This window comes from Nicotiana tabacum, chromosome 6 (assembly GCF_000715075.1).
Source record: "Nicotiana tabacum cultivar K326 chromosome 6, ASM71507v2, whole genome shotgun sequence".
Taxonomy (NCBI): domain Eukaryota; kingdom Viridiplantae; phylum Streptophyta; class Magnoliopsida; order Solanales; family Solanaceae; genus Nicotiana; species Nicotiana tabacum.
In genome coordinates this window covers 202,324,954-202,333,923 of record NC_134085.1, presented here as the reverse complement: position 1 = coordinate 202,333,923, position 8,970 = coordinate 202,324,954, and positions in this window count along the sequence as shown.

Sequence of the window (8,970 nt, the reverse complement as noted above, 5' to 3'; positions counted from 1 at the left end):
GGGTTCAAGTTCTACGAAGACAGATTTTATTAAGGCAACAACTGAGCAGCAAAGGATGAGGAAGGACATGTGGGGATTGTCAGGCGGTGTTTAGAGTTTCTAGAAGGCCAGGTATAAGAAGAAAAGGTCGAGTAGTCGATAAAGGGGGAGTTCCGCCAAAGTGGGAGAGTGGCGGAGTTGCATATGGGCTTTGTGGTAGGATGACTACGCTCTTTTAGGAGAGTTTGGAATGATTTGAGAATTTTAGGGATTACTGGTTGGGGTCTACGGATTTAATTTGAAGTTGGGCTATTACGTGGCAGGAGATTTGATATTACGGAAAAGGAGCTGCTTGAAATGAAGAAGAATACAACCTAACTTTGAATTGGAAAGATGTTGTCGCACATTTAATTGATGTCCACGAGGGGTGAATGGACTTGTGCAGCTAGAGAGTGAGCTCGGACTCAGGATGGGTTGTTATATCGTAGTGATTGTACCTTGTGCAGCAGTGTTGGAAGATGTCGGTACGTAAATTCCATAGGTGGGTTATCTCCAGTGAGCAGATCGGCGGTTGTGTGGTTGGCGAGGCTTCTGCGAAGAATTCTATTGGTTGTACACCAAAGAGATCGGTCGTGCGAATGTGGTTGATGATTCAGAGTATAAAAGGGGTTTTACAGGAAGATTCCGAGAATTTTGGCGGTTGATTGCACAAGGTTATGTCAATAAGTGATAAAGAATACTAGTGAATTCTAGAGTTGAGTAATAGTGGCTTCGAGCTAAGTGGGAGAGTCCCACCGCCTATGATTGGGTTGCATGGTTAACTACTTGCGAGTTTTCTGGTTATTAGCATATTGATGGGTTATTTCAGCTACGGGAAAAGAACATAAGTGGTAATTTGAGCAAAATAATTGTTAAAGGTATGCTATGGTTAGCCTTATTGGCTCATGCTCAAACTTGGGGAAGGATTCAGGATTTATGCCTTGTATAGATGCGGGTTTCAAGGGAAGTGATTCTGCCCGGTCCTTCGCTGAGAGGGTATTAATGTGCTAGAAGATTCGTGGAGTCAATTATATTCGGGGCCAAGTCAGAGTGGGTGGCTCTCAAAAACAGTCCTAGTGGATTCAAAGGTAAAGTGTGGTATCTAATGATTTTGAGCCTATAGGTACGATTAAGAATCAAGCTTTTGCAGCGGCTTATTAGAAGAGGCTCAGAATGTTCTATGATGTTTTGACTTGCAGTGTAGCATTTGGGAGGTATGAAATGGTTCGTGGGATTTGAGACAGCATGGTTTCGTGATTCAAGGTCACTCGGGATGAGTGCGGATGGAGTGTGTTATTTGTTGAATGGAGTTATTATTATTTCTAATGCAATCAAGGATAAATTGGAAGAAGATAGGTTGGTTAGACATAGTTGAGTTGGCGTATTGGTGGTAGTGATCAGTTACTTCAGCGTGATCAAGTTATGCAAGTGATTGTGACGGAATGTGTGAGGCTTGTCGGCCGCCGTAATTGATGTTATTCAGAAGTATTCTACTATTACGGAATGTGTGAGGCTTGGCATGATGGTTACAATGAGTGATATGGAATTTGAATTTAGGATCAAGGTTGCAGTTCGATGTTGATAAGGATGTCACGAGCTCGGATGAGCAGGAAAGGAGTTTTGATGTTTAAAGTAAGTGGGTATTGCCTTCAGCGTCACCTGAGATCGGTGTTTTCTAAAAAAAAGGCTTTGCATCCTGGTCAAGGATTCTTGATCGCTTTTCAGCGTTAGTGCGGCCGGTGGTTTGGATGTTCAGACCTGTTATCTGTCACGGAAGGTTGTGGGAGTGAGCCCCACGAGAAGGTTGTATAAGTGTGGCATGTAGTCACTTGATTGATTAAAGAGTTAAACCAAGTATGAAGATTGTGGTGATGATGTTAAATTGAGAATTCATGCCTGGAGGGCACTCGGTCTATTGGGTTGTGGACTGTGGAGGATTACTCCGGTTATGATGGTTGTTCTTGTGTGTTATGAGAAAAGGGGAGTTATTATGGACCTTTGAAAGGTTATTAGACTAGTTCAGTGTGATCAGAATCAGCTTGAGGTATGTGGATGGATCTAAATGTGAATATGGGCTCTATATCAAGCTAGATGTGTTCATTTCAAATGTGCTCCTTATGGAAGAGTAGTCGGGGTACTATTTCGTCGGTAGCTATTTCATGTAATGATATATTGCGCCATATGAGTTGCGAGACGGCTTGGTGAATTTCTTATGTGTTGAGGCTCCGCGCAGAGATGATATTATACGAGCAAGATGGCTCTCGAGATTCAGATCGTATATCGCACCTCAGTTGTGCTTGAGTTTTGTAGCCTATGGCGCTATATGTCTTCCCGGGGATGGTATTATGCACTTAGTGTGCTTGTGACTGATATTTGGTATTTTGTTGTAATGAGCAATCTGGCTCGGTGTGTAACTCCTTTGTGAATTTTATGTATGGATCAGATGGCACGCCACCATGGGTATGTTGTTTGGATCGGGTTGCGCGTCGCAACAGTGTGATGTTGAGTACAGATTCCTATATCTGTTTTTATGTGTTTTGTTTCCTATCTTTATGAGGAAAACTCATATTAGCTATGTGCCCGTGTCGCATGTATGATTCGCGAGTGGGGTATTTGTTTAATTATGTTGACTGCGTCGCATGTGTGATTCGCGAGCGGGGCAACTGGATTTCCTTTTCAGAGTTCGTTTTCCTTTGTATCACATTCAAATTGGTAGCCTATTGGCACATTGTGGCATCATATGAGACTTTTGATCATGTCCGGGGTGGCTCATTTCCTGAGCAGTTCGTACTAGGTGAGACGAGATCACTGGATTTAGGATCAGTGCAATCTGATTATACGAAGTATATTAAGGAGCTAAGACCATTATTTGGTTCAGAATGAGGTGATGGTTCTTGTCAGGAGTATAGACCCAATGAATTATTGATTCAGCAGTTGGTTATGAATTTCTACACATCTCTTCCATCGTGGAGGTATTGTAAGAGTTAGAGCAAGACCTTTGTATGTCATGAGGTGCAATGGGAGCATCAGATTCATGGAATTTAGACTAAATTGATCAGAGAATGTTATTGTGGTCCTATGAGTAAAGTGGTGCAAGGTGTGAATTCAGCTAAGGTGTGCAGTCATGTTTTGGTGTCACGTGTAGTTATCGATTCGGTGAGCGTATGTTGGAACAGGCCTGGCAGAAAATTCCGGATGTTGGAATTGGCCTCTAAGGTTTATTTGCCTAAGTGAAAAATGGTATCTTCAGATTGATCGAGCTAGGGTGCACAGCTTAGTTGTGGTAGCACGGGTAGGTGCTTGAGGTGTTAAACAGTGATTTCGGACAACTCCAGCGGAGTTCTTAGCACGTTCGAGGACGAACATATGTTTAAGTGGGAGAGAATGTAACGATCCGACCGGTAGTTTTGAGCTCTAGCACATCGTTCAGCAGTTTGAGGCCATGAGCAGCTTCACTTTAGGTATTATGACTTGTGCGCACGATCGGAATTGAATTCCGGGAAGTTCGGAGTTGATTTGGAAAGAGAATTCTCATTTCGGAAGCTTTAAGTTGAAAGAATTGACTAAGGTTGGATTTTTTAGTAAACGACCTCGAAATCGAGATTTGAAGGTTCCAACAGGTTTGTATGATGATTTCGGACTTGGGCGTATGGCCGGATCAGGTTTTGGAAAACTCGTGAATGTTTCGGCGCCTATTGTGGAAGTTAGCATTTTGGAAGAAATTTCATAAGTTTTGGTTGAAGTGCATTTAAGTGCTATCGATGTCTATTTGGGATTTCGAGTCAGGGAATAGCTCTGTATGGTGATTCTGGTACTAGGAGCGCGATCGGAAGTAAATTCGGAGGTCCGTAAGTCATTTTGGAGTCATTTAGCTAAAGATAGAAATTTGAAGGTTTTTGGAAAGTGTTGATACCCAATTTTTCCCTATATATTTTTTAATATGCAAAATAACTTCAAAATGGCATATATATATATATATGCATATGTGAGCATATCCAAGTGTTTTATTATTTTTTCATAATTTTTAAAGGTTTTTAAAATCAATTTATTTCCCTCTATTATTCATAAAAACCTAATAATTATTTTCAAAATTATTATTTTGGTAATTCATTTATTAGACTTTCATATTTATGTTAGAATATAGTTAAGGTAATTTTTGCATATTTTTACAAATTTATTTAGTATTTTTAAGCTAAATTGCACGTAATTGCAATATTAGCCTCTTTTAAGATTTAATTGTGTTTATATTCATAAAATCAAGTCCTATATTTTAAAATTGTTAATTATATGTTATAAATCATTTTATTTCTTTTAATTTGTTTTTAGAAATTAATTTACTATTTTTTTAAAAATAAATAGTGAAAATGGCTATTTAAAATCTAGCTAGATTGGCTTTCAATTTCAGCCTAAAATTGAGCCAGACCCAATTTTCCAGCCCAATTGCAACTCAAACCCGACCCCTAACCCATTTAAACGACCCAACCTAGATTCCGCACCTAACCCCTTTAATCCTAGTCGTTGATCATTTAGATCAACGGCCACCGTCATCCCTTTCCTTTTTTAACCCTGAACGACCCCTAAACCTAAATCATTTCTCTACACTCGCTGCCTTTGAATCCCCTTTCTCTATCAAATCTCTCTGAAACCTTTCAAGAACCCTAGCCGACGCCATCTAACGCCACCCTAATCTACCATAACTCCTGCCTAATCCATGGGCTCTCATGGTCATTTGAGATATGTATCAACCTCTTACGGCTCCTGGGTGCTTGTTTCTATGGTTTCATGGCCAAACCTCGAGGGAATCTAGTCCAACCCTTGCTCGACTTCTATTCATGGCTTTTCTCCTGCCAGCTATGACCTTTCTCCGGCCATTCATGGCCTTTCAAGGTAGATCCTTGACTTTCCTGGTTAGATCGGAAACTTTCAAGGTGTTTCTCACCTTTTCAGGGTTTTCCGAAACCGTAATCTTTAAGATCTTTTGATTTTTCTTTCAGATCTACTTTACATCTGTACTTGCTATGAATGTTTTAAGTGTTTTCTCGAAAGTTCTTCAACTTTTCTTTCAAAACGACCCTTCATTTTCTCCGATTAGGGTTTCTCTTAACCTCTCTTTTAAAAGATCTCTTCTCTGATTCTTGATGTTGTTTTATGGTTTTACTATGTTCAAACTGCTTGTTATGATTTCCTTCTACTTGAGTCAGCATGTTAAAACCCTAGTTCCTTTTTGTCTCATCAGAGTTCTGAAACTGCATGTTTGAATGTGTACTTGCTCGATTAAGTTCTTTGTTCTTGTTTGACTTATTTGATTCTGAGTTTTACCATCTTTTAAACTCGATTATTGTGGAAAACCCCAGGCCTTTTGGTCTGAGACTGCTTGTTTGAAAGTATACTACTCGATTAAAGGTGCCTTGTTTCAGACTCTCTTTTCTTTTATGTGACCTATCTGATTCTGAGTTTCACTATATTTTTAACTCGACTATTGTTGAAATCCTAATTTCTTAAAAGGTTTTCCTCACTTGTTACTGTGAGATCTTTACTTGTTTTGACTCTCGTCTTCACTTTGTCTATACGTGTGAGCCATGACTATCTAACTTTGTTCACTACTGAATCCTATGCTTATTTCTGCTACTATTGTATGTTGTTTCTTTTGCCAATGTGATTGACCTCGCATGTCTGATGCTTCTGTTCACTCTGTTTATATACTGAAGTGCAGAATCATGTTTCTTCCTTGATTGATCTTGGTCTTGTGACTGATTGCAAAAGCTTTTCTTTTACAAGCCCTAATTTCTACTCATCTGTTTAAAGTTAATTGATCCCTTTCCTTTACTATGATATTTTACCATACTTAATCTTTTTCAAAATAAGCATGTTTTTGTACTTAGACTTGATTATTTACTTCATGCTTTTACTACGCCTTTTATTGCAATAATCAATCTGTTTCCAAACTGATTTTCCTTCCTTAATTAGACCTTTTACTACCTGTTAAACATGGATTCCTTAATTAAAGGGAATCACTTGGGTTAATTGATTCTGACTTGTGATTGTTTCCATGGTTGTGTTAAGACTTTAGTTATTACCTTATTCTTCACCTGTTTTCAAAACTATAAATACCCACCCTCTTTTCTTTCAAAGGGACGAACCATCTGAGTTCAGAACACACACTTCACTCAAAACTCTCTTTTTACTCTACGATTACTTGTGCTACTGCTTTGTCTAGCCGGCTGAAACCCAAGGCTAGGCTGTGGAAATTTTCTTACTTTTTCTTTCTGCACTTTGTTTCTTACTGGTATGTCCTAGTTAATCTTCAAGCATCAACAACAACATGTTTCTTTAGCTATTTTAGTTTCCTTCACTCTTGCCTGCTTCTGCTTATGTTTATGCAATCAAGTTACATTACTAAGCATGCTGCAATCTGCTCCCTCCCCTTCTAAATTAATGATTTCCCTTATGTATGTACTCTATCAGTCACTTGTTATGTGATTTGCTGACTCATGAATCCCAAACCCCCATATCCCCATATGTATTTGTGTTCTCTGGCTGGTTTGTGGGCATGTCAGCATCATCTATTATTGTGCATGTCCAAACCTGACCCTTCTTGGGGTCATATGCTTCATGCTATGTATTCCTAAAACCCCTGACCCCTTTGTGCAATTATTGATTCTGTGTAGTTCAAGTTTTACTACTACTGTTTTCAAATCACCCTTCCCTTACTATTCTCATCCAGTTTAAAATAATTCTCTGTTTCTGCACTTCCACTATACTCTTAGAACCTAGGTTTTGCCCCTCTTGTGTGAGCCTTGCCTTGGGACCCTTGAGCTCCCTCTGAACTTGGACACATAAGGGCTGGTCCTTCCACAATGCACTCATCTCTATCTGGTTATGCAAACTTGGGTGTAAGCACTGTCCAGGGTCCCTTGAGACCCTTAGGGAATTTTGACACACCTATGTCTGAGAAAGGTTTTGAAACAAGTGGCATTTGAGGTGGTTTATTCCATAACTCAGAGAGGAAGTCAGAATCAGGCTTCTTGTGGTTGTAACTTCTTATTTTTCACTTTTCTATTGTAATTCAGTACTTGGTCTGTAATAATTTAACAAATATTGGGGTTGGCTAGTGAAAGGGATGGGGTAACTATGCTTGTTTAGCTATTAGAAGGGTAGACACCATGCCTATAGGATCTGTTCTGTTTTAATTCAAGTTCTGCATGCTCCACTTTCACGCAGATAGAGAACATGCCTATAGGACTTGTTTAATGAACTCTGCATGTTATATTACCACGCTTAGACACCATGCCTATAGGATCTAAATGGCTATAATCAGACGTCATGTCTATAAGATTAAAATCAGTATTTTTCATAGAAATCATGCCTATAGGAATTTCAAGTAAGTCATGCCTGCTTCATTTCACGTTCAACTAGATATCATGTCTATTGGAATTAAAAATCAGCAATAATAGAGATCATGCTTATAGGATCTGAAACCAGTCTAGTTTAAAAATCAATTTGACTCGTACTATTCTGAATCAGTTTTAAACAACCTACTCCTTTTATTAATACGGTTTAGATAGCATGCCTATACGATCCAAATCACTCGTTTAAAACTGTCACTGCTTTGCTGCATTCTTAATCAGTAATAGATATCATGCTTATAGGATATCACCAATACACACTTAGGCAAGCCTTAGGTAATAACAACAATACTGAATTCGCCTTTGTTTAATTAGCAACTACTACAACCAGCAGGCAGGCCTAATTCAGACTTCTTATCTGAGTTATGTAATAAATTGGTCTGCTTCAACAATTAAAACTCCCCTGCCTTAGTACTTTAAACTATGACCCTAAATGTGTTTAAGTCATGCTATTTATATGTTTTACTTAAGGAGGTATATATGAGTCTCTTAGTTGTTTATATGTTTCCCCTAATGTGCAGTCCTATGTGTTTTGAATGTCGCCTCAGTCTTTTACCTTTAAAAACTCAAGAGTCAGCCTAAAATCCTCCCTCTTATAGGAATAGTAGTCTTAAGTTCCTTCGGGACTGATAGGAATAGGACGGATAATAGCATGCAATAGAGGTCGAGACCAATTCGCGCTTTAATACCTTAATGGGGTGGGAATAGTAGATATGGATATGATGACCAGTGCGCTAATACCACGTGTATCCCCTCTTCTGAGGAGTGTCATACCGGATATCGCATTGATGTGATCCATATTATAAATAAACCTAGGACCCTCCCCCCCTTTTCTTTTATATTCTCAAGTATTTGTAGAACTGTGACTTCTTTTCAAAATTCGCCTTTTAATAATTGTTCTTTCAAACTCTTATGTGTTTAAACCTAAATCCCCTACTATTTGAGCCTACACTTGTCTATCTGCTAATTGTACAAAATTCACAAAACTATCTGGCCGAAAACCACACTAGTAGATCCTGAGGGGTGCCTAACACCTTCCCCTTAGGATAATTTCAAGCCCTTACCCTATCTCTAGGTATCAAACAAACTTAGAAATGAACCCTATAAGTGTCCTAATGCACCTTAAATCATTAGGTGGCAACTCTTCAAATGCAAAACTCAATTCCCAAAAGGAATGAGTTGTCCTATACCCAAAATGTTATAAACCCGATTTTTCAATGCGAAGAGGAAAAAAGGGGGCCCGGGGCCCGACAGGAAGTTTGACCGAGAGTTGACTTTTTGATATTGGGGTAAGATTTCGATTTCGGAAATTGGAGTAGGTCCGTAATGGCAAATATGACTTGTGTGCAAAATTTGAGGTCAATCAGACGTGATTTGATAGGTTTAAACACCGAAAGTAGAACTTTGAAGTTCTAAAGTTTATAAAGCTTGGATTGGAGGTCAATTCGTGATTTTAGCATTGTTTGATATGATTTGAGGCCTCGAGCAAGTCCGTAATGTGTTTTGAGATTGGTTGGTATGATTGGTTGGGATCCCGGGGGCCTCG